This window comes from Castor canadensis, chromosome 19, assembly GCF_047511655.1.
Source record: "Castor canadensis chromosome 19, mCasCan1.hap1v2, whole genome shotgun sequence".
In the NCBI taxonomy this organism is placed as follows: Eukaryota; Metazoa; Chordata; class Mammalia; order Rodentia; family Castoridae; genus Castor; species Castor canadensis.
The window spans coordinates 26738543-26762843 of NC_133404.1; the positions used below are offsets into that span (position 1 = coordinate 26738543).

The 24301-nt window shown below is 40.1% G+C and overlaps 1 protein-coding gene across 4 annotated transcripts in view; it reads left to right on the forward strand.

Moving 5' to 3' along the window:
• Otud7a (OTU deubiquitinase 7A) overlaps nt 1-24301 on the forward strand; it is a 339117-nt gene that overhangs the window by 161616 nt on the left and 153200 nt on the right. For all 4 annotated transcript variants that reach the window (XM_074061818.1, XM_074061817.1, XM_074061816.1 and 1 more), the window contains one exon: nt 13057-13183. The gene's annotated coding sequence lies outside the window, so the exon portion shown is untranslated. The remainder of the gene's footprint in view (nt 1-13056; nt 13184-24301) is intronic.

Sequence of the window (24301 nt, forward strand, 5' to 3'; positions counted from 1 at the left end):
TTGTGAAGGTCAGAGCACCCTCCATTCTTTCAAGAGGCAGGTTGAGTGCCCATGGAGCACTGGTACCCTGGAAAGTGAAAAGGAAGGTCCCCTGGGTTTTATTGAAGCCTTGTGGAAACACAGCATTTGAGCTGTGTCTTGAGTCGGGAGAGAAGGGAGATTTGAAAATCCTCCAGGAAGAAAATATTAAGTAGTAGGATGGAGTGAGGGTAGGGGGGGCACACTTAACTGGCCTGACAACACAGGCCTTAAACCATATGTTTCTGAGCCCAGTCTCCACTGGCAACTTATTTATGTTTGCCAATCTAAGAGGTATAGAATATTTTCTCTGTGGTATTAATTTATGTTTCTATGATTAAAAGGGAGACTGTTAGATTTTTTAATTTTTTCTTCTACTTCTGCAAAATCTCTATTTCTTTGGCCCTTTTTCTAAATTCTTTAAATATTTTGGGTACTGTTTCTTAATAAGTTGTGTTTTGTAAATGTTTTCTCCCAGGATATGGCTTGTCTACTCATTTTCTTTATAGTGTTTTTTCATGAGAATATCTATCAATCTTCTCCTTTATGGCAGGTTCTTATTTTTTTTTATTTAAGAAATTTTTCGTTACGTCAGAGATATAAAGTATTTCCTATGTTGTGTTCTAAAATTTGTGTAGCTTAACTTCAAGGTTGGAACATACTTGGGTTAATGGTTTGAAGTGAAGATCCACTTTGCTTATTTCTATATGCCTAGTCACTTGTCTTAGCACTGTGTATTGCAGAGCCTTTTCTTACCTAACTGATCCCTCAGATCATCTGTGATCAAATCAAATGCCCAATGTATAGATGGTCCTTTGTTAGGTTTCCTGTTCTATTCCTCTCTTCTATTTTCCTAAACCAATGACAGTGTCTCAACTACAGTCATTGTAACATTGAGTCTTTTTATCTGATAAGGCCTGCCCCTCAACTTTGTTCTTTATCTTCAGATACACATTGAACTTTCTGCTCCCAAATAAGTTTTAAAATTAATTTATGAAGTTACACATGCAGTGTACACACATATGCATATTGCCCTCTTAAGATGTTGAATGCAATTATATTGTATTTATAGAAGTATAATAAAAATAATTTATCTCTCCACCTATCCAGTATATTTTAATAAACTTTTATAATTATTTTCATAAGATTTGTGTTGACTATTCCTACAGACTTTATTTATTTATTTATTTATTTTTTCATTTTTCTTTTATTATTCATATGTGCATACAAGGCTTGGTTCATTTCTCCCCCCTGCCCCCACCCCCTCCCTTACCACCCACTCCGCCCCCTCCCACTCCCCTCCCCAATACCCAGCAGAAACTATTTTGCCCTTATTTCTAATTTTGTTGTAGAGAGAGTATAAGCAATAATAGGAAGGAACAAGGGTTTTTGCTGGTTGAGATAAGGATAGCTATACAGGGCATTGACTCACATTGATTTCCTGTGCGTGGGTGTTACCTTCTAGGTTAATTCTTTTTGATCTAACCTTTTCTCTAGTACCTGTTCCCCTTTTCCTATTGGCCTCAGTTGCTTTAAGGTATCTGCTTTAGTTTCTCTGCGTTAAGAGCAACAAATGCTAGCTAGTTTTTTAGGTGTCTTACCTATCCTCACCCCTCCCTTGTGTGCTCTCGCTTTTATCATGTGCTCATAGTCCAATCCCCTTGTTGTGTTTGCCCTTGATCTAATGTCCACATATGAGGGAGAACATACGATTTTTGGTTTTTTGAGCCAGGCTAACCTCACTCAGAATGATGTTCTCCAATTCCATCCATTTACCAGCGAATGATAACATTTCGTTCTTCTTCATGGCTGCATAAAATTCCATTGTGTATAGATACCACATTTTCTTAATCCATTCGTCAGTGCTGGGGCATCTTGGCTGTTTCCATAACTTGGCTATTGTGAATAGTGCCGCAATAAACATGGATGTGCAGGTGCCTCTGGAGTAACAGTCTTTTGGGTATATCCCCAAGAGTGGTATTGCTGGATCAAATGGTAGATCGATGTCCAGCTTTTTAAGTAGCCTCCAAATATTTTTCCAGAGTGGTTGTACTAGTCTACATTCCCACCAACAGTGTAAGAGGGTTCCTTTTTCCCCTCATCCTCGCCAACACCTGTTGTTGGTGGTGTTGCTGATGATGGCTATTCTAACAGGGGTGAGGTGGAATCTTAGCGTGGTTTTAATTTGCATTTCCTTTATTTCTAGAGATGGTGAGCATTTTTTCATGTGTTTTCTGGCCATTTGAATTTCTTCTTTTGAGAAAGTTCTGTTTAGTTCACATGCCCATTTCCTTATTGGTTCATTAGTTTGGGGAGAATTTAGTTTTTTAAGTTCCCTGTATATTCTGGTTATCAGTCCTTTGTCTGATGTATAGTTGGCAAATATTTTCTCCCACTCTGTGGGTGTTCTCTTCAGTTTAGAGACCATTTCTTTTGATGAACAGAAGCTTTTTAGTTTTATGAGGTCCCATTTATCTATGCTATCTCTTAGTTGCTGTGCTGCTGGGGTTTCATTGAGAAAGTTCTTACCTATACCTACTAACTCCAGAGTATTTCCTACTCTTTCTTGTATCAACTTAAGAGTTTGGGGTCTGATATTAAGATCCTTGATCCATTTTGAGTTAATCTTGGTATAGGGTGATATACATGGATCTAGTTTCAGTTTTTTGCAGACTGCTTCCTACAGACTTTATATTGATACTATGGTAAATGGCATTTTTGTTTGATTTTTCTGTGTCTTTCTAGTATGACTTTATATATTTTATTTATAAGATTCTTGCAAATTTTAATAATTCACATGTAGGATTATTTTCTATGATTAAATCATACTACCCACAAATAATGACAGGTTTTTCCTCCATTTACCTTCTTATACCTTCTGTATTTGTTAATTAATCAACTTACTTACAGTGCCTTTTTGCACTGGCCGTGACCTGCAGAGAGCCCAAGAGGCAATAGTGAACCCCTTGTCTTGTTCTTGATCTTAAAGGAAATGTTCTCAATACTACTGAACACTTCACTGTTCAGTATAACATATGTTATAATTTTATTCAAAGATCTTATATAGGTTAAAGAATTTCTATTTGTACTTTAATATGATAAACAATATACTGTGATGTTAAACTATCAAAGCAAGTCTTTTGAAATGATCATGTGATTTTCCTCTTTTAATGATAAGATGAATAAGATTAAATTAGATTCACATATTAAATTTTATCTCATAGGAGATTAATATTACCATTAATTTTCCATATTTTGACATTACACTAATGTAACTCAGTTTATCCTGTTATTTTTTAGTTTGTAAAAATAATCACTTGATTAATAATCCAAATAAGCACTATTCTGACGTTTTTTAAGGTCATCATTGCTGCTTTTATCTCCCCTTCTCATGTTAGATTTTATTTCCTTTGATTTGTTTTGTTTTTGCAGTGCTGGGGGGTGGATCAATTCTTTTTCTTTTATTTGTGAATTTTCTCTGAATTTTTTTCAGTAGTATGGATAAGGAATTTTCCGATCCTGTGAATGCCTGAAAATGCATTTCTCTTAAAAAACATTTGGTTCCCCATTAAATCCTAGGTCGGTGTCTGCATTATTCCATGTCATTGGATGCATTTTTCCTTGAATGGTATATGTCCCATGGAAATTCTTTAGTCTGACTTGCATTCTTCTGGGTTTTTGTTTGTCCGTTTCAGATGTGCTGTTGTGATGACATACATGTAACACTAGGTGCCACTTTATTTTTTAAGTGCATAGCTCCGTGGCATCAAGTACATTTTCATTGTAGTTCAGACATTGCCTCTGTCCGTCTGTAGAACCTTTCCATTTTCCCAAACCAAAACACTGTACACATGAAACACTGTCTCCCTCTATGGCTGTCATGGGCCCCAGCAATCACCATTCTCTTTTCTGCCTCTGAATTTAAGTGCCTCGTGTGTTAATCTAGGTATCTCGTGCAAGTAGAATCACACATATTTGTCCTTTTATGACTTGCTTTTTCACTTGATAAACTGTCTTTGAGGTGCATTGTGTGCCAGAAACTTCTTCCTTCGTAAGGCTGAATAATATTCCGCTGCAGGTATAGACCACATTTTGTTTATTCATTCATCCACCAATGGAAAGTTGTGTTGTTTCCACCTATTGCCTAATGTAAATAACTGGCTGTTGTAAATAATTCAGTTATGAGCATGGTTTTACAAATATTTGTTGAACCCTTGATTTTAATTCTTTTAGGTATGTACCCAGAAGATGGATTGTTTGGTTAATCTCTCACATAGATATTAAATGTTTAAATTTTTTGGAACCACAAAACAACCCCCATTTTCCATAGCAGCTGTACCCTGCCAGGAATGCACACAAGGTTATAGTTTCCCTACAGCCTTGCCAACCCTAGTCATTTCCTGCTCTGTGTGTGTGTGTGTGTGTGTGTGTGTGTGTGTGTGTGTGTGTCCTACAATAATAATAAACTATCCTAATGGGGGTGACATGGCATTTCATTATTGTTTTGATTTGTATTTCCCTAGTGATTACTAGTGTTACCTCTTGGGAAAACCAGATTCCAGTGCCCACGTGGTGAAGTCTGAGTAGAGGGTGCTTGGTCATCCAGAACTCCTTCCCCTCACTTAGCTTTTAGGCAGTCACGGGGTTCTGGTGTCTGTTGGAAGACCCTGCCTTGCATATGAGCAGGCTACAAGTGGATTTCAAGACCAGGAGGCTGATGATAATCTGTACTACAGAGCAAGGAGCACACTGTGGGACTGGAGTGGTCACCATTCTAACCACTAGGATCCTCCTGGCCACTCCTTGAAACTCCACAGAGCAGATTGTGAACAGCCAACTGACTAGGAAATTCCCCATGGAACATGGACCAGAGCTACTCAGAATCTTAGGAAGTTGGGATTGGCTTCCTGAACCCCAGTGGGCAGCAAGGACCTCTCCCCCTGGAATGGCAGCATTTTAGTGTTCCAGCCCATTGACACTCGTCTTAAGTCTAGACAGAGTAGGCTTTTAAAAATGATGCCAGCATTCACTTAAAAATTAAAGGGTGGCATGGTATGTGGGGAGGGAGTCACCATCCAGATCTTTTCACATGCATGTTGAATATTTGAAATTCTTTTTAAATTTGAAAGATTCACATTTAATTTTTGAGGAGTTTCTTTTGTTTTTTGGTGGTACTGGGGTTTGAACTCAAGGCCTCATGCTTGCTAGGCAGGTGCTCTTAACATTTTTTTTTTTTTGGCACATGTATGGAAACCTTTATTGTTACAACTGAGTATAAAGATCACAGAGAATCCAGGATCATCCAGTTGTATCTGGATGAGTGTAAGTTAAATTACACTATTTCAAGCAAGATTTAAAGAAACAGAAACAAGCCTATTCGGAATTGTCACAATGATTCCCCCTGTACAACAAATATATCCTAACTAAAATAAAAGAAACAAACACCTAGATATAATCAGTCTTTTGCACTTATTTAAAAACTGTAAAGCCTAGCATTAGTGCTATCCAGACCTGAGAAGAACCCACTTCACTGTCTCATTTCTTTGAGTTGGATCCTTTAGAGCTCCTTATCAAACCAAACAAAAGGCCTGGCAAGTGGCTATCCCCAAGTAATGGTTTTTCCATGGCTATATCAAACTTGTTCCTGTTTAAGCTAACAGCTATCAGTAGTTGTCTTGACTTTCCTAGCCTTCATGATAAATTTAAAAGGTCCTCTTCTCCTTCTTTTTTTTTCCTTTTTCTTTTATTATTCATATGTGCATACAATGCTTGGGTCATTTCTCCCCCCTGCCCCCACCCCCTCCCTTACCACCCACTCCGCCCCCTCCCACTCCCCCCCTCAATACCCAGCAGAAACTATTTTGCCCTTATTTCTAATTTTGTTGTAGAGAGAGTATAAGCAATAATAGGAAGGGACAAGGGTTTTTGCTGGTTGAGATAAGGATAGCTATACGGGGATTTGACTCACATTGATTTCCTGTGCGTGTGTGTTACCTTCTAGGTTAATTCTTTTTGATCTAACCTTTTCTCTAGTACCTGTTCCCCTTTTCCTATTGGCCTCAGTTGCTTTTAAGGTATCAGCTTTAGTTTCTCTGCGTTAAGAGCAACAAATGCTAGCTAGTTTTTTAGGTGTCTTACCTATCCTCACCCCTCCCTTGTGTGCTCTCGCTTTTATCATGTGCTCATAGTCTAATCCCATTGTTGTGTTTGCCCTTGATCTAATGTCCACATATGAGGGAGAACATACAATTTTTGGTCTTTTGGGCCACGCTAACCTCACTCAGAATGATGTTCTCCAATTCCATCCATTTACAAGCAAATGATAACATTTCGTTCTTCTTCATGGCTGCTTAAAATCCCATTGTGTATAGATACCACATTTTCTTAATCCATTCGTCAGTGCTGGGGCATCTTGGCTGTTTCCATAACTTGGCTATTGTGAATAGTGCCACAATAAACTATAAAAATAGTGCCTCTGGAGTAAGCTGTGTCACAGTCTTTTGGGTATATCCCCAAGAGTGGTATTGCTGGATCATATGGTAGATCAATGTTTAGATTTTTAAGTACCCTCCAAATTTTTTTCCAGAGTGATTGTACTAGTTTACATTCCCACCAGCAGTGGAAGAGGGTTCCTTTTTCCCTGCATCCTCGCCAACACCTGTTGTTGGTGGTGTTGCTGATGATGGCTATTCTAACAGGGGTGAGGTGGAATCTTAGTGTGGTTTTAATTTGCATTTCCTTTATTGCTAGAGATGGTGAGCATTTTTTCATGTGTTTTCTGGCCATTTAATTTCCTCTTTTGAGAAAGTTCTGTTTAGTTCACTTGCCCATTTCTTTATTGGTTCATTAGTTTTGGGAGAATTTACTTTTTTAAGTTCGCTATATATTCTGGTTATCAGTCCTTTGTCTGATGTATAGTTGGCAAATATTTTCTCCCACTCTGTGGGTGTTCTCTTCAGTTTAGAGACCATTTCTTTTGATGAACAGAAGCTTTTTAGTTTTATGAGGTCCCATTTATCTATGCTATCTCTTAGATGCTGTGCTGCTGGGGTTTCATTGAGAAAGTTCTTAACCTATACCTACTAACTCCAGAGTATTTCTTACTCTTTCCTGTATCAACTTAAGAGTTTGTGGTCTGATATTAAGATCCTTGATCCATTTTGAGTTAATCTTGGTATAGGGTGATATACATGGATCTAGTTTCAGTTTTTTGCAGAGTGCTAACCAGTTTTCCCAGCAGTTTTTGTTGAAGAGGCTGCTTTTTCTCCATTGTATATTTTTAGCTCCTTTGTCAAAGACAAGTTGGTTATAGTTGTGTGGCTTCATATCTGGGTCCTCTGTTCTGTTCCACTGGTCTTCATGTCTGTTTTTGTGCCAGTACCATGCTGTTTTTATTGTTATTGCTTTGTAATATAGTTTGAAGTCAGGTATTGTGATACCTCCTGCATTGTTCTTTTGACTGAGTATTGCCTTGGCTATTCGTGGCCTCTTGTGTTTCCATATAAATTTAAGAGTAGATTTTTCAATCTCTTTAATGAATGTCATTGGAATTTTGATGGGAATTGCTTTAAACATGTAGATTACTTTGGGGAGTATCGACATTTTTACTATGTTGATTCTACCAATCCATGAGCATGGGAGATCTCTCCACTTTCTATAGTCTTCCTCAATCTCTTTCTTCAGAAGTGTATAGTTTTCCTTGTAGAGGTCATTCACATCTTTTGTTAGGTTTACACCTAGGTATTTGATTTTTTTTTTGAGGCTATTGTAAATGGAATTGTTTTCATACATTCTTTTTCCGTTTGCTCATTGTTAGTGTATAGAAATGCTAATGATTTTTCTATGTTGATTTTATATCCTGCTACCCTGCTATAGTTATTGATGATGTCTAGAAGCTTCTGAGTAGAGTTTTTTGGGTCTTTAAGGTACAGGATTATGTCATCTGCAAATAGGGATATTTTGACAGTTTCTTTACCTATTTATATCCCTTTTATTCCTTCTTCTTGCCTAATTGCTCTGGCTAGGAATTCCAGTACTATGTTGAATAGGAGTGGAGATAGTGGGCATCTTTGTCTGGTTCCTGAATTTAGAGGGAATGGTTTCAGTTTTTCTCCATTAAGTATAATGCTGGCTGTAGGTTTGTCATATATAGCTTTTATAATGTTGAGGTACTTTCCTTCTATTCCTAGTTTTCTTAGAGCTTTTATCATGAAATGATGTTGGATCTTATCAAAGGCTTTTTCTGCATCTATTGAGATGATCAAGTGGTTTTTGTCTTTGCTTCTGTTAATGTGGTTTATTATGTTTATTGATTTTCGTATGTTGAACCACCCCTGCATCCCTGGGATGAAGCCCACTTGGTCGTGGTGAATAATCTTTTTGATGTGTTGCTGAATTCGATTTGCCATTATTTTGTTGAGGATTTTTGCATCAGTGTTCATTAAGGAGATTGGCCTATAGTTCTCCTGTTTGGAGGTGTCTTTGCCTGGTTTTGGGATAAGTGTAATACTGGCTTCATAAAATGTGTTTGGCAGTTTTCCTTCGCTTTCTATTTCGTGGAACAGTTTAAGGAGGGTTGGTATCAGTTCTTCTTTAAAGGTCTGATAGAATTCAGCAGAGAATCCATCAGGTCCTGGACTTTTCTTTTTGGGGAGACTCTTGATTGCTGCTTCAATTTCATTTTGTGTTATAGGTCTATTCAGGTGATTAATTTCCTCTTGGTTCAGTTTTGGATGATCATATGTATCTAGAAATCTGTCCATTTCTTTTAGATTTTCAAATTTATTTGAATATAGGTTCTCAAAGTAGTCTCTGATGATTTCCTGGACTTCTATGGTGTTTGTTGTTATCTCCCCTTTTGCATTCCTGATTCTACTAATTTGGGTTTTTTCTCTCCTCATTTTAGTCAGGTTTGCCAGAGGTCTATTGATCTTGTTTATTTTTTCAAAGAACCAAGTTTTTGTTTCATTAATTCTTTGTATGGATTTTTTGGTTTCTATTTCTTTGATTTCAGCGCTTATTTTTATTATTTCTCTCCTATTTGTTTTGGGATTTGCTTGTTCTTGTTTTTCTAGGAGTTTGAGATGTATCATTAGGTCATTGATTTGGTATCTTTCAATCTTTTTAATATATGCACTCATGGCTATAAACTTTCCTCTCAAGACTGCCTTAGCTGTGTCCCATAGGTTCCAGTAGGTTGTGTTTTCATTTTCATTGACTTCTAGGAACTTTTTAATTTCCTCTTTTATTGCATCGATGATCCATTCTTCATTAAGTAATGAGTTATTTAGTTTCCAGCTGTTTGCATGTTTTTTGTCTTTACTTTTGTTGTTGAGTTCTACTTTTACTGCATTGTGATCAGATAGTATGCACGGTATTATTTCTATTTTCTTATATTTGCTGAGGCTTGCTTTGTGCCCTAGGATATGATCTATTTTGGAGAAGGTCCCATGGGCTGCTGAGAAGAATGTATATTGCGTAGAGGTTGGATGAAATGTTCTGTAGACATCTACTAGGTCCATTTGATCTGTTGTATATTTTAGATCTTGGATTTCTTTATGATTTTTTGTTTGGATGACCTATCTATTGATGATAATGGGGTATTAAAGTCTCCCACAACCACTGTGTTGGCGTTAATATATGCTTTTAGGTCTTTCAGGGTATGTTTGATGAAATTGGGTGTGTTGACATTGGGTGCATACAGATTATTTCCTTTTGGTCTATTTCCCCTTTTATTAGTATGGAATGTCCTTCTTTATCTCGTTTGATCAATGTAGGTTTGAAGTCTACTTTGTCAGAGATAAGTATTGCTAGTCCTGCCTATTTTCCGGGGCCATTGGCTTGGTAAATCTTCTTCCAGCCTTTCATCCTAAGCATATGCTTATTTCTGTCAGTGAGATGAGTCTCCTGTAAGCAACAAATTGTTGGATCTTCTTTTTTAATCCATTTTGTCAAACGGTGTCTTTTGATGGGTGAATTAAGTCCGTTAACATTAAGCATTAGTACTGATAGGTATGTGGTGATTCCTGCCATTTAGTTGTCTTAGTTATTTGAAGGTTTGATTGTGTGTACCTAACTTGATGTTACTCTCTACTGTCTTGCTTTTTCTTTTCCTGTGGTTTGGTGCTGTCTGCCTTTTCACGGTTAAGTTGGGTGTCACTTTCTGTGTGCAGAATCCCTTGCAGAATCTTTTGTAATGGTGTCTTTGTGATCACATATTGTTTTAGTTTCTGCTTATCATGGAAGACTTTTATTGCTCCATCTATTTTGAATGATAGCTTTGCTGGGTAGAGTATCCTGGGGTTGAAGTTATTTTCATTCAATGCCCGGAAGATCTCACCCCACGCTCTTCTTGCTTTTAATGTTTCTGTTGAGAAGTCTGCTGTGATTTTGATGGGTTTACCTTTGTATGTTACTTGTTTTTTCTCTCTTACAGCCTTCAATATTCTTTCCCTAGTTTCTGAACTTGTTGTTTTAATGATAATATGTCGTGGAGTAGTTCTATTTTGATCTGGTCTGTTTGGTGTCCTGGAGGCCTCTTGCATCTGTATGGGAATATCTTTCTCTAGATTTGGGAAATTTTCCTTTATTATTTTGTTGAATATATTACACATTCCCTTTGCTTGCACCTCTTCTCCTTCTTCGATGTCCATGATTCTCAAGTTTGGTCTTTTGATGGAGTCGGTGAGTTCTTGCATTTTCTTTTCACAGGTCTTGAGTTGTTTAATTAATAGTTCTTCGGTTTTTCCTTTCATTACCATTTCATCTTCAAAAGAGATTCTGTCTTCTGTTTGTTGTATTCTGCTGGATTGGCCTTCCATTTTGTTTTGCAGTTCTGTTTTGTTCTTTTTTCTGAGGTTTTCCATATCCTGGCAGTTTTCCTCTTTAATGTTGTCTATTTTTGTTCTGAGTTCATTTATCCGTTTATTCATTGTGTTCTCTGTTTCACTTTGGTGTTTATACAGTGCTTCTATGGTTTCCTTTATTTCTTCTTTTGCTTTTTCAAATTCTCTATTTTTGTAGTCTTGGAATTTCTTGAGTGTCTCCTGTACATTTTGGTTGACCCTATCCAGTATCATCTCTATAAAATTCTCATTGAGTACTTGTAGTATGTCTTCTTTTAAATTGTTCTTGTGGGCTTCATTGGGTCCTTTGGCATATTTTATCTTCATTTTGTTGGAGTCTGGATCTGAGTTTCTGTTCTCTTCATTCCCCTCTGGTTCCTGTACTGATTTTTTGCTGTGGGGAAGCTGGTTTCCCTTTTTTTTCTGTCTTCCTGTCATTGTCTTTGGTGTTGTTACTGTCTCTGTACTGTGTGCAATTAAGTATTTTCTAGCTTGTAATAATAACAATGGTAATATTTAGGATGGAAGGGTGAGCTGAGATGGAAAGCAAGAAGTTAAAGAAAAGGGGAAAACAAATATACAGACAAGAGGGAGAAAGCAGAACAAGGTTTCAGATAAGAAAGTTTCAAAGGTATAAACAGGGAATGTTAGTGTACTAATCGACAGTAAGCTGAACAGACATTAGAGATACAGAGAGAGGATTGAAAATCAAAGATAAAAAAAATAAAAAATAAGTAAATGAAAGAAATATCTATATATAAAAATGAATTAAAATAAAATGGAAAATAGAAAACTAAAAAAAAAAAAAAAAAAAAACCAAAAAACTTCCAAGTTTATATGCAATGCAGTTTCAGTCTTAATAATTTGGGTGTCTGTCTCAGTCTCCAGTCCTGGAGATGGTGCCTCAGATGTTGTTCTGTAGTTGTCTCATCAAAGGGGATGCATAAAGTAGAACAAAACTACACACACACACACACACACACACACACACACAAAAAGCCCCACCAAGTGTCCCAAGTTCAAATGCAATACAGTTTCAGTAAGTTTTTCAGCTTGCAGGTGTAATTCGGTTGTTCTCTCATCAAAGGTAGGGAGAAAAAGAAAAAAAAAGAGTCTGGAGACAGTTCTGAGAGTGGTATCTGCAACTGTGGCTTGCCTGCCTGCTGCTGTCAGCCTGCTGTAGCTGGCGGCGTTATTTATGCAGATCTCTGGGGTGAACTTAGCACTCACCTGGTCCCACAGGCTTTGTTTGCTCAGAGTTCTCCTGTGCGGGAGCCTCTGCTACAGGCTTTCCCCTTTCCAAGCACTGGGAAAGGTGACACTGTCCCTGCATTGTCAGGCCTGCGTGTTTATTTACAGTTCATGTGGGAGGTGGGTCTTCCCCCCTCTCCTGTGCATTTTTCCTCCCACTGCCGCTTTCAGAAGCTTTCCTGCTCCTGCTTACTGGGCGGTGCTGCTGCTCCTGCCGGCCGCCATGTTTATTTACAGTTCATGTGGGAAGTGGGTCTTCCCTCCTCTCCTGTGGAGTTTTTCTCCCTCTGCCACTCTCCCAGGCTTTCCCGCTCCTGGTTGCTGGGTGCGCACCCCGCTCCCGCCAGAGCCTCTCCGGCCCACCCGGCTTGTTTATTTACAGTCCCAGGAAGGGTTCCCTTCCCCCAATCTTCAGCGCTCAGGGCGCCCCACCCTCTTTCCAGCGTGTCTTTACTGTTCTTATTGCTTATTACTCAGTTTCTCTTTTTTTTCCCCGGATGGAGGTCAGTCTGTCCAGGGGGCTATGCTGCTCTGGCCCAGGCTTGTCTGTGGGAGTACCACCGCGAAGCTCACCTGGTCCGTGTCTTCCCAAGCCGTCTGGGTGCCAGCCACTGGCGGCCCGGGGGCCCTCCTCGTTTCTCCGTTTAACGTGAGGTGGAGATTCTCTGCGCCGGCTGGAGGTGTGGAGGGGTCAAAGTTATGCCTTTTCTCAGTGATTATGCCTACAAAGTGTGTCTCCAGCGTCTCTCCAAGATTTCACTGTAGGAGGCTCGCTTTCTGCTTCCTCCCTCTAGCCGCCATCTTGGAATTCTGCTCATAACATTTGAGCCATTCCATCAGCCCCTATTTTTAAAATACAAAGAAAAATCAATTATTCATATTGAAATTTTAAATTCTCAGCTGTTCCCGTAATGTGAATGTTTTGTTCCTTTACCTTTTGCAGAACTCTCAGGGGCCTTGCTATCACGCCTGCACTGCAGTATCAATGGGCCATTTCCAGCAACCACGGTGCTGTGCAGACCCAGATGTCTGACTGACACTCACCTCCAGAAAATCAAGGAGTCTGAAAAGTAAGTCCTGTGCTTGGAGCCCCTGGTGAGAGTTCAAGAGGGCTGGGCTCAGCCAGCATCTCAAACCACAGAGATGGGAGCAGTTCCTGGCACAGAGCACCTGGAAATCAGGTCTAAACCCCAAGAACAGTGTTATCCAGTCACCAAAGACCATGGAGAAAATTAAGATCTAATTGCATTAGAACTTAGGTTTAGAATAATAAGCATTATCCTTTAAAAGGAAGATGACTATAATAATTGACAATGAGTTGCTTTATAGTAATGCAAGATTTACTTTGTAACTCTGTTGCAACGGTGATTAATTTCTAAGTGCCGTAAGAGTAAGAATAAATTAAACTTAATCTCATCATCTTAACACACTAGTTATCTTTATTTTTAATGTTTTCTCTTAGTGCTTGACCAAAAATACAATCTCTATCCAGTTAATACCCTAGAACAGTGATTCTTTTGCCTTGGCAAATGTTTTGGAACAAACATGTTCAATTCTCTTTATGCCTACTTTTTTATTAATGAGAAACTTCAAAGCTACAGAAAAGTTGAAAGAACAGAACAGTGAAAGCTCATATATTCTTTGTCCATATTTGTATGTTGTACACACACACACACACACATTTGTAAACATGTATTTGTGAGTATGCATGTATGTATGTGTGCAATTTTTTGTCAGAAATATTTGAAAGTAAGTGGCATAGATTGCCCAAGAGCATAGCTGCTTTCTGCAAGACTAAAACACCATTGTCACTGTGAAATTTAACAGGGGTGAAGTAATAGTAGCCTACGTGTTGTTCTCAGTCAGATACCCTTGGTTGTTCTGAAAACATTCATCATAGGTGTTCTTCGCTGTCTAGCATTCAGTGAGGTATCAGCTGATGTGTTTAGTTGCATCTCTTTTATTCTAAGCCAAAGCCCTGCTTTTGTTTGTATCTTTCCTAATATTGGTATTTTTCTTTCTTTTTTTGTGGTATTGGGGATCAAATCCCCATGTCCAGTCCCATTGGATATATTAAAGAATCCAAGCCACCTACTTTGTAAAACACCTCACAATCTAGACTTTTCTGATGGTCTCCCCAGATTTAGGAGAACATATATTTACCTTAACAGCACATTGGTGGGTACACCATTGTCATTTGACCTCTCACTGTGATGTTGAGTTCATTCTCTTAGATAACGTGGTTTCTGCCAGAGCTTCCCTGTATAATGTCACCTTTTCTATTTCCTTTGACTAGAAAGTGAGTAGTGGGATAAACTTTGCGTCTCTGTGTGAACATTTTCTTCCAGGACTAATTTTCATCAAGTGGTCTTGGCATCCCTTCGTGGCTAAAGTGTGACTTTGTAACCCATTAGTTAATGGGGACATTAGGCTTTCTTCACTGTCAAATATTCCCTCATTTTTCACGTTGTCTGTGATTCTGAGATCACCACACAAGGGAATGTACTGAGACGGTCAAGAGGAGGACTCTGAAATTAGACCGTCTAGTATGCATCTCTTTTCTGTCACTCACCAGCCCGGTGACCTTGCACAAATACTTCAGTTCACAAGTTCTCAGTGTCCTTATAAAAATCAGAAGGCTAAAGTAATCCCTGCATGAGGCATTGGGTGCAAGGTAGAACCTAGGGTCAGCCCTCACTAAGTACTAGCTATTAACTATTGACCAGAAGGATGGACTGCGAGCCCCCTAGATACTGCTCTACTGCTGAGATATTTTACAAGACACTTGGGAAAAATGTTAATATATGATTCCCCCATGACCTAAGGGTCACATTTTAAAGTCCAGACACTTAGAAGGTTGCAAAGAGAAGCCAAATCACCTTAACAGAAAACGTTCATTGGCTGCCATTCTGCTTATGCTAAACTGCCTAGTCACCAACTTCTCCCAATCTCTATGCTTGGGTCTCTCTGCTCTATCAGTTTGCTTTTCAGTCACCTGTAACCAACTGGGTTTTTTTTTAAAGATTATCAGACTTCTTTCTGTATGGAGTAAGTCCCTGTGGTTTGGTGTATGCTCTTTTGCCCCAGAATGAATCTTTAGAATGTTTGGAAACTGTTACCAAGAAAACAGAAGAGGAGCTAATACAGTAACCTTAAAACAACAGAGGTCAATATGGGAAGATGACCAGGAAGTAGTGAAGAGGTCTGGTAGAGATGAATCAATTCCATGTGCATGGAAGCAATGCTAGGAGTCTCTCTGTATAGCTATCCTTATCTCAACTAGCAAAAATGCTATGTCTTTCTTATTATTGCTTGTGTCTACTCTTTAACAAAATTGGAGAAAAGGCAGAACAGGTTCTGCCTGGAAGTGGGGGAGGATGGGGAGAGGGTGTTGGGCAGGTGGGAGAAATGGCCCAAACAATGTATGCACATATGAATAAATGAATAAAGAAGAAAAAAATCAGCTTGTGAAAATAGTTAGTTCAGAAGTTGCACACAAATATGGATTAGAATGAATCTTAAGAAGACTGCCCTTGCAGAATGTTGTAATACCTTAAAAATGCTTCCTCTGAAAATTTTACTTGCCTCATTTTCTTTCCCACAACTCTTAAAAGCAAATGAATGATGATTATTGGCAGTAATCCTGCATCTGGTGTACTTTCTGCCTGCTTCTTGTCAGACCAAGCTTAGGGGGTTGGCCTGGTGAGTGTCACTTGTTCCCCTGCTTCCTGGAGTGATACCAACCCAGCCTACCTGTAGCTACCAGGGTATGGGATGGACCCTGCAGACCCAAAGGGCCCAGCTCCAAGACTCTGGAAGCCTCCCCACCAACTCTTACTTCCTTCTTGTCAGTTCTTGCTGTGCCAGAGCTTTGCTGCTATCTCCTTGCAACCTTGATTTGCTCTTTGAGGGCAGGTCTGTACTTTCTCCATTTTTGCAGGTGCAAGCATTGAATATGAGATGAGTGAGACATGGTTAAAAATCTTGTCTCTAATTCTGCATAAACACTGAGGAAGTCACTGGGTTTCATTTGAACATACGGATAGAAATGTCAGAGCTGCCTCTGTTTTTTTTTTTCCCCCCACTTGAAAACCAGAGTTATCTGGTCTAACATAAGTGCCACACTTCTAACCTGTATACTGGGGAATGAAGTGGAAGCAGTTTGAAGCAAAGAAAAGCCCCTGTCAAGAAGTCTTCTCTCCAGGACTTGAAGGTCCTAGCCACCTGGGGTTGGAGTGGTCTTTCCCTGGGCAGCTTGGGGCCAGACCCCTGCACTGCCCTCCTTTCTTTTCCTGCTCCCTTTCCCTCCAGCTGGTAACCCTGTCCTGCAGCTGTTCCCAGGCCACACCCCATCCAAGGAACTTGTAGTCCTCTACGATAGGTGTGATCTGAGCACAGTGTCTGTCATTGTCAACCCCTCATGCAGAGGCACAGAGCTGTTACCTCCCTCTGAAAGGACAAGTATTCTGGGCCCTGGAGCAGCCTATGTATGGGTGACACATAAGCCATGAGAAGGGGCAGGAGCCAGGGGCCTGAGGTCTGTCTAGGGAATTAGAGTGTTAATCAGCTTTCCATCACCAGTATTTTCCATCACAAAATACCTGAAATAATAAGCTTTTAATTAAGGAGTAAAATCTTATTTGGGCTCATGGTTTCAGTCCATGGTTGACTGGATCTACTGCTTTGGGCCTATTGTGAAGCAGAACATCATGGTGAGCAGTGAATGGTGAAGCAAAGCAGTGCCCTTCATGGTGACCAGGAAGCAAAGAGACAGGAAGGGGGTGGTCCCAATAGCCCTTCAGGAGCACAATCACAGTGACCTAACCTCCTTCCACTAGGCCCAACCTCCTAAAGACTCCCCACCTTCTTTTGCATCACAGTCTGGGGACCAATCCTTTAATACATGGGCCTTGGGGGACATTCCAGATTAAAAATACAACCAGTCTGTATGCACTCTACGCACTGGTGCCAACTGGGGCAACTGGGGAGGGTACTGGACACAGCAGGCTTGCCTTTCAAACAAAGTGAAATGTTAGTCTCTGTCCTCTGTGTGGTTCTGGGATCAAATGCCTGCTCATCACCCCTAGCTGGGTGGCCATGGAAAGGTCATTGGCCTCATGGAACTTCAGTTTTCATTGGGGAAAGTGGTCCCTGTTGAGTCAGCCTCCCTGCATGGTTTTGGGGTAGTGTGTCCTTACAGTTCTGGGCTCTGAGTGTCCAAGGAAATGGCCATGTGCTGGCCTTTCCTCCTCTCTCTATTTGTGCATTTAGAATCACTGACAACTGGATATTCCTCTTAGAAGACCCCTTTCCTGGCCCTCAGAACTTCACAATTGTCATTGGTTGAGTGAACCTCAGCAGAACATGAGCCAAGGCCCATGTCTCCTCCACATGGCCTTGATGCAGGCAGGTTTCCTTCCTGAGTTTCTCGTCCCAGGACGGAGGCCAAGAATTCTGCTCATGGAGTTGGGGATGCACCGAAGTGGTTCCTATTCAGAGACTCTGAGCTCAGCTACTGGTAATGCCAGCTGTGCGGTGAAGTGTACAAGGACAGTGGAGCTGCTCTCTGTGCCTCAGTTTCCTCATCTCTAAAATGTGAGTAGTGGTGGGAGTACCTTCCATAAGTCTTGAGTGAGGCTGAAGGAGTTACTGGATGAACAGAACTTGGGACCATGACACCTGCTAAGAACACTGAAAATCTTAGTGATGGCACAGTTAGCCTAAGTAGGAAGGTCCATGGAGGTGCCTCGCCCAGAGTCAGCACTCAGGGAACCTCAGTTAGCTTCCTTTGCTCTGCCTGTCCTCACACACTCTCAGTTATGAGCAGCTGTGTTGAGAGGTCATAGCTCAGTGTTGCTCCTGAGGTCATTTTGCAGTGGATAGAACCGTGTCCCCTAAGGGCAGGCCCAAAAGCTGTGATTCAGTATTTTAGATCTGCTTTTCATGGTTTTCTTGTGTTAGAGTGCCCACGATTAAAACCCATATGCCCACATTCTGTCAGAGTCAGAATGAGACTGAGGAATGAGACTGGCTTTGTAGACTGTAGCCCTGTGCCACTGGCCACATCTCCATCCCAGCTGAGTGACATGGCTAGTTAACACCTGGCCCATCATAGCTCCCCCCCCACCATGCTAACCTTCCCTGGGCTCTCTGGTCCTCTCCTATCCTTTCCAGCCTGACCAGAGACTGCTTCCCTGGAGACCAGGAAAGCCCTGGGGACTGCAGAAACAGCTGACTGTGCTCTAAGCCTATCTCTTCATGTACAAGGTATAAGCCCCCATGTGGCCTCATGTCCTCTCTCAGCTAACCTAGGAGTCCTGGGTGCCCACTTGTACATTGAAGTTGATGACTAACATTGTACATCATAAATTTAAACAGAAGGAAATGTGTCATTTCAGTTCCACATGCCTATCTTAGACTGTTTTGTGTAGCTGTAACAAAACTGGATACTTTATAATGTAAAGATGTTAATTTGGCTCATGATTCTAGTGTTTGGAGGGCCCAAACAGTATGGCACCAGCATTTTAGCAAGGGCCTCCCTCGTTACTTCACAATGTGGTAGAGAAACAGAAAGAAAAACAGCTGTGTGTGGGAGAAATCAAGCCTGCTGTCACAAAACTAAGCCAGTCTGAGGGACCAGCATCAGTCACTTCTGTGGGCAGTACCCTCATGACCCTCCTTCCTCCAGGCCTCACCCTGCGCATTCCACTACCTCAGCACCAGTACACTGGGGACCAAGCTTCCAGCTCATGGACCCTTGGGGATTGCCCTCAAACCATCACCAAACCATAGCATTACAACTTTATTGTAATTTTGTGCTTAAAATTCACTTACTGATCATTCTATTATACTTCTTTGCTTATATGAGTATGTTGAAGACAGATCTAGAAAACTACACATGTAGATGATAAAATAATTTATTACTTTTTTTGTGGTTCTGGGGATCAAACCCTAGGCCTTACACATGCTAGGCAAGCAATCTACCACTGAGCTATATCCTCATCTCAGATAAAACATTTCTTATGTATTGAATTTTCATTATCATTTATAGTTTACTATTTGTGCACAACTTAAAAAAAATAACATTATTATAGGAAAAAATGTATAACTGAATAGGGAGTCTTAATGAGATGGACAACATAGGGCTTCTGAAGATACCTGGGGTGAAGAATCACACGTCAGTCCCTTTGTGGAGTACCAAGTCTTCCTACCCCAGGTCAAGGCAGTCTGTGGAAAAGAAGGTCTCGAGATGAGATGAGTTTTAGAAAAAAATTTATTTTCAAATTCTCAGATTTGTGGTCTATAAGTCTCTTATACCATGTTACCGTATAATTCCATCTGCCTCCAGAGGCCTCAGGGCTCTTCCTACTCAGACCTAGTTCTGCCCCCTATCTACTATGGCCAGTGGCCTGAGATCACACCTGGCAGATGCCCCATTGTGTTCCCTCCTTCTGTCCCACTTCGTGTCTACTCTGTGTCTCTTCATTGTCCCTACCCCTGCAGTTTCCAGATGCAGCATGTTCTTGTGTGGCTGTCAAAGAGTCTAAGTGGACCATATGACTTCCAGGGGAGTTTAGAGAGGACATTTTGATTTGGATGCCTTAAAATATATAATAGTCACACTGTGGATCTCCTTTTGCCTCCAATTGGCTGCAGCTTCTTCTGTAGAGCAATGGCAAGGTGAATACTACAGCATGGGTTTCCTGGTACTGCCAGTCACGAAAACCCTAGTAACTAGGACTCAGCTTTGGCATCCAGCCATGGGAAGAGGCATAGTCCCCCATAAGGGAGCATGATTAGACATTCACAAGAGGTTTGCACACACTTCAGGGCAGTTCTAGAATCTTCTGGGATGAGAGGGCCTTCTGTTCAAATAGATATGTGTCTCAATGAATGTGTGCATGAGCTGGCCGTTAAAGATAAAACTAGAAAACCTATTTGTCGAGTCCTGAGTATCCCTGAGGACACATTAAGTTTTTCATGAGCACTGGAAGCTTGTGAACAATCAACTTCCAAATTAAAACCAGTTTCTATTGAAATCATTGTTCAGTGCTGTACTCAATTCCCTCTGTACACTATTGACATTCTTACACCATGCAGAAACTCAAGTCTCAGATGAAATTGTCTGTAAACATGAGCCAAAGCTTCATTTTACTCATTCATTCATAAGGAAACCAACGAAGGGGCAAATAGTCTGGCTGTAAGACCATTTGAGTAACTGGAATTTGTAGTCGGTTGAAAAAGAAAAACACAATTAAGATGCTAAGTTAGGCTAACTCCCTGCAGAGTACCATATTTGGGGCTAACTTTTTTACTAGGCAATAAAAGTCATAATAAATTATCAGTTTATGCAGGGGAACCTCTAACCTTTTAGGACTATAAACCCCTTGCATTTTCATCAGTTGTGAGTTATTAAATATTTATGATGCTTCTCAAGACTCAAAATAGGATTGAGCAGGCCTATTCATTTGCCTTCCAGGAAAATATTTTTACAAAAAGAAAGAAATTAACATTTTTCCCCTTTTTCTAGTTGGGGATAAGTTTTTTGTAATAATTAACTAAAATAAGGTGGCTGCTAATTATCATTGACCTATAGCACCCTCTTAAGCAGCTTTGTTTTGGCCTCCACAATGCGCTTGCGCCCTGGTACAGATACCCGGAAGGTATCCATGGCAAGTGTTTTTAACAAGGTTCCCAGACATTCCTGCCTCCTGACAGCCCATCCCTGTGTCACCCTGCCCTTGTGTGGGCACTGCACGTAGTGACTTGCTCCTGATACACGGAATACAGGGGAAGGGATGGCTGTCACTTCAGAGATCAGCTACAAAGATAATGTCATCCCTCTGGTCAATCTCTCTGACTCTTCTCACATAGCTGTTCTGAGGAAGCAGGCTGTGATCTCCCCTAGGCAAATGCCTGTGTGTCAGGGGACACACAGCAATCCTTAAAAACAATCATGTCAGTGATCACACTGGTGAGCATGGAGTTGGGAGCCTTCCTCAGCGGAGGAAGCCAAGCTGCACTCTGGTTCCTGCTCTACAAAGACTCTGAAATTATAAATATGTGTTGTTCAAAGCCACGAATGTGAGAGTACTTTGTTTCACAGCAGTAGTTACCTCATACGGCCTCTGTGGAACTAACAATATTGATTGAGCCTGTGCAGGAGTTTCTACACAGACCTCTCATCCATCTCTTTTGCTGCTTCTCCCATCTTCCTTCTCCTCCTTTTGTCCTCCATTTTTTATTAGTCTCCTTCCTTGATTCCTGTTCTGTTTGGATTCTCCTTCTCAGAAGCTGGAATTGCATCCTTGGCTATTGATTAAAGGGGTTGAAATCAGAGGCAGCTTATTTGCAGACACAATGTGCAGTTCAGGAAAAAAATACTCTATCCTTGAACAAGAGAGTTTTTCTTTCTTAGAATCAATGGCTTCAGACTTGTGAAGACTGTTCTCTACAGAGCAGCAATGATTCTTATTTGGTTCTGAGCCAGTACCTGGTTTTACCATTCTTTCCTCAGGGGAGTGTGGGAAAATTAATTTTTCTACTTAAAAATGCAGTTGCTTTCTGGACCTCAACAGCTGATCCTATAAAGTTGAAGTACCTATTCATCAGTTTCAATACAGAAACAAGCTTTTAGAACTTATCAGTTCTTTAGATAATGATACAAAAGATATCAAAAACAAATCTAAAGGAATGGAGCTCCAGATGAGTTTATTGAGTTTCCATATTATTAGCTGAAAAATACATTTGCAAATAAATACATAGATAATAACATCAACAGTAATAGTCATACCAAACCTTTTTTTTTTGTTTTTACTGCTCACTCTATACCAGCACCGTGCTGTGGAATAATCTCCAAAACCACATTAAAATAGGAAGTGCTGCCTTCATTTCCAAGATGAGGCGATGAAAGCCAGAGACTGCAAAGAAATCATCCCTGACTTTTTTGAATGCCTGTATAGTTTTGTATTTGTATAATTGTTTCTAGTGACTAAAAAGTGAAAATCTGAAGAACTAAAGAAGAAAACATTTAGTGGATGAACCCATGAATTCTAAAATTGCCAGGGTATTACAGCAACCTGGCTAAATTCTTAAAAATCCACCTATCCCTGTGGTACCTACCTAAAATGTTCAAAGTCATCCAGGATGATGGATGTCTATAAATGCCTTTCTTTGTTTGGTTAGTTAGTTAGTTATGCAACTGGCTTGTTCTTTTGGAGATGTATACTTAACCACTGAACTTTGCCAGTCACTGACATATGTAAATATTCAACCATGATGGGTCATTTAAAAAGCTTCCAAGCTGAAATTCTCCTGTGCTTGTGAAATTTAAATCCCTTTCTAAAAATGGGGACTAGCTACTGTGGTTCCATTAGGTGGGCTGGAAATTTCCAAGTATAAATGTCCAGCCACTGGAACTTCTGTTCAAATGTCCCTTAGAAGACACCCTTTCTCACCCTCTCCACCTAACACACTCATCGACACATTCACAGATATGCAAATGTGTACTGCACCTATGCACACACACATATGCACATGCACACATGTGTATATTCACCCACACTCAGCATAAGCACATTCACACTCATACACTGACGCAAGAAGCTCACACATACACCCTAACGTGCACAAACTCATAGGGACACATCCACACACATAAGCACATTGTGTGCCCGTGCTCAAACTGGACACCTAAACAACCATGCACATGATCTGTGATTCGTTTAGAGTGAATTTCTACCTGTGGTGTAGACATGGTTGAAGTTCTTTTATTTTATTACATAATGCATGTCCCTTTGTTCCAGCACCATTTGTTGAAATGTCTGCCCTTTCTCCATTGGATTGCCTTTGTCAAAAATCAGCTGTCTGTTTTCTGCTTCATGGATACATGTGTCTATACTTTCACCAATACTGTACTGTCTTGGCTATAGTAGATTTATATTACATCTTAAAATTGGGTAGTGTTAAGTCCTCCAACTTTTTTTCGCAATATTTTTTGGCTATTATACTTCCTATTTTTGCATATAAATTTTAGAATCAGATTTCTCTGCCTACCAAGGATCCTACAGGGATATTGACTGGGATCACATTGAATTCATAAATCAGTAAGAAGATAATCAATATCCTGAATGTATTATAGATTACAACTGTGAAACTAGTACATCTACCAACTTATTTAGGTCATCCTTGGATCTTTGGTCTCTTAGGTCTAATTTTGTAAACTCCTTGCAGCTCTCGTTTCTGAAACATTCCCTGCTCTGTGGTTCTCTAAGTCTTTACACATCCTGTTCCTCTATCTTTCTGGCTCTGCAATCAGTGCCATAAAACTAACACTCTCTCTCTCTCTCTCTCTCTCTCTCTCTCACACACACACACACACACACACACACACACACACACACACACACAGAGAGAGAGAGAGAGCCCAGCCCTCTACTTCTTAGCACAATCCCCAGTCCATAAAGGTTTACAGATGTGGTATCACATCTTTATGGTCTCTGTCATCTTCTCCCTGACTCCAGTCTAGGGTGGGTGCTTTCCCATGTTCTCCACCATCCTATCTCTCATAGCACTAAACACTGTATGAGATAACAACTCCTTTAGTTTTTTAGACCACCAGCCTGGGTACTCGTAGAATGTAGAGACCATGCCTGATTTGAGATTGTATCCTTGGTATATCACATAGAACATGTGCTCGGTTAATGGCAATTGAGTGTGGGAATAATATATAAAAGAATGAAAGGAAATAAAAGGGAGAAATAAACTAACAGTGACTAAGGTTCTTCCCTATGCAAGCATTATGAATGGGTAACAAATAAATAATTATTATTATTTGCTTAATAATAATAAATGGATTGGTAAGGGAAACTGACAGTTTTAGCACTCTTATGGGTACAGGAAGTGTTTCCTTCTGAACGTTTTTCTACACATGAATTCTTTTTTCCCTGTGGTGCTCTTAGTCACATAGTATTGTGACTGTTATGTGACTAAGACACTTCCGCCTTAAAGAAATTTCATACTGACACCTGTAGTTCATATACCTTATGAACTACACTTGATTTAGCCATTCTCATATTGACAATCTTTTTTTTAATATTTCTACTTACTCAGACATCCTTAGACATGCTTCTTTGTGCACGTGAGCTAGGTTCCCTCTAGGGAAAACACTGAGAGGCAGAATTGTAGAC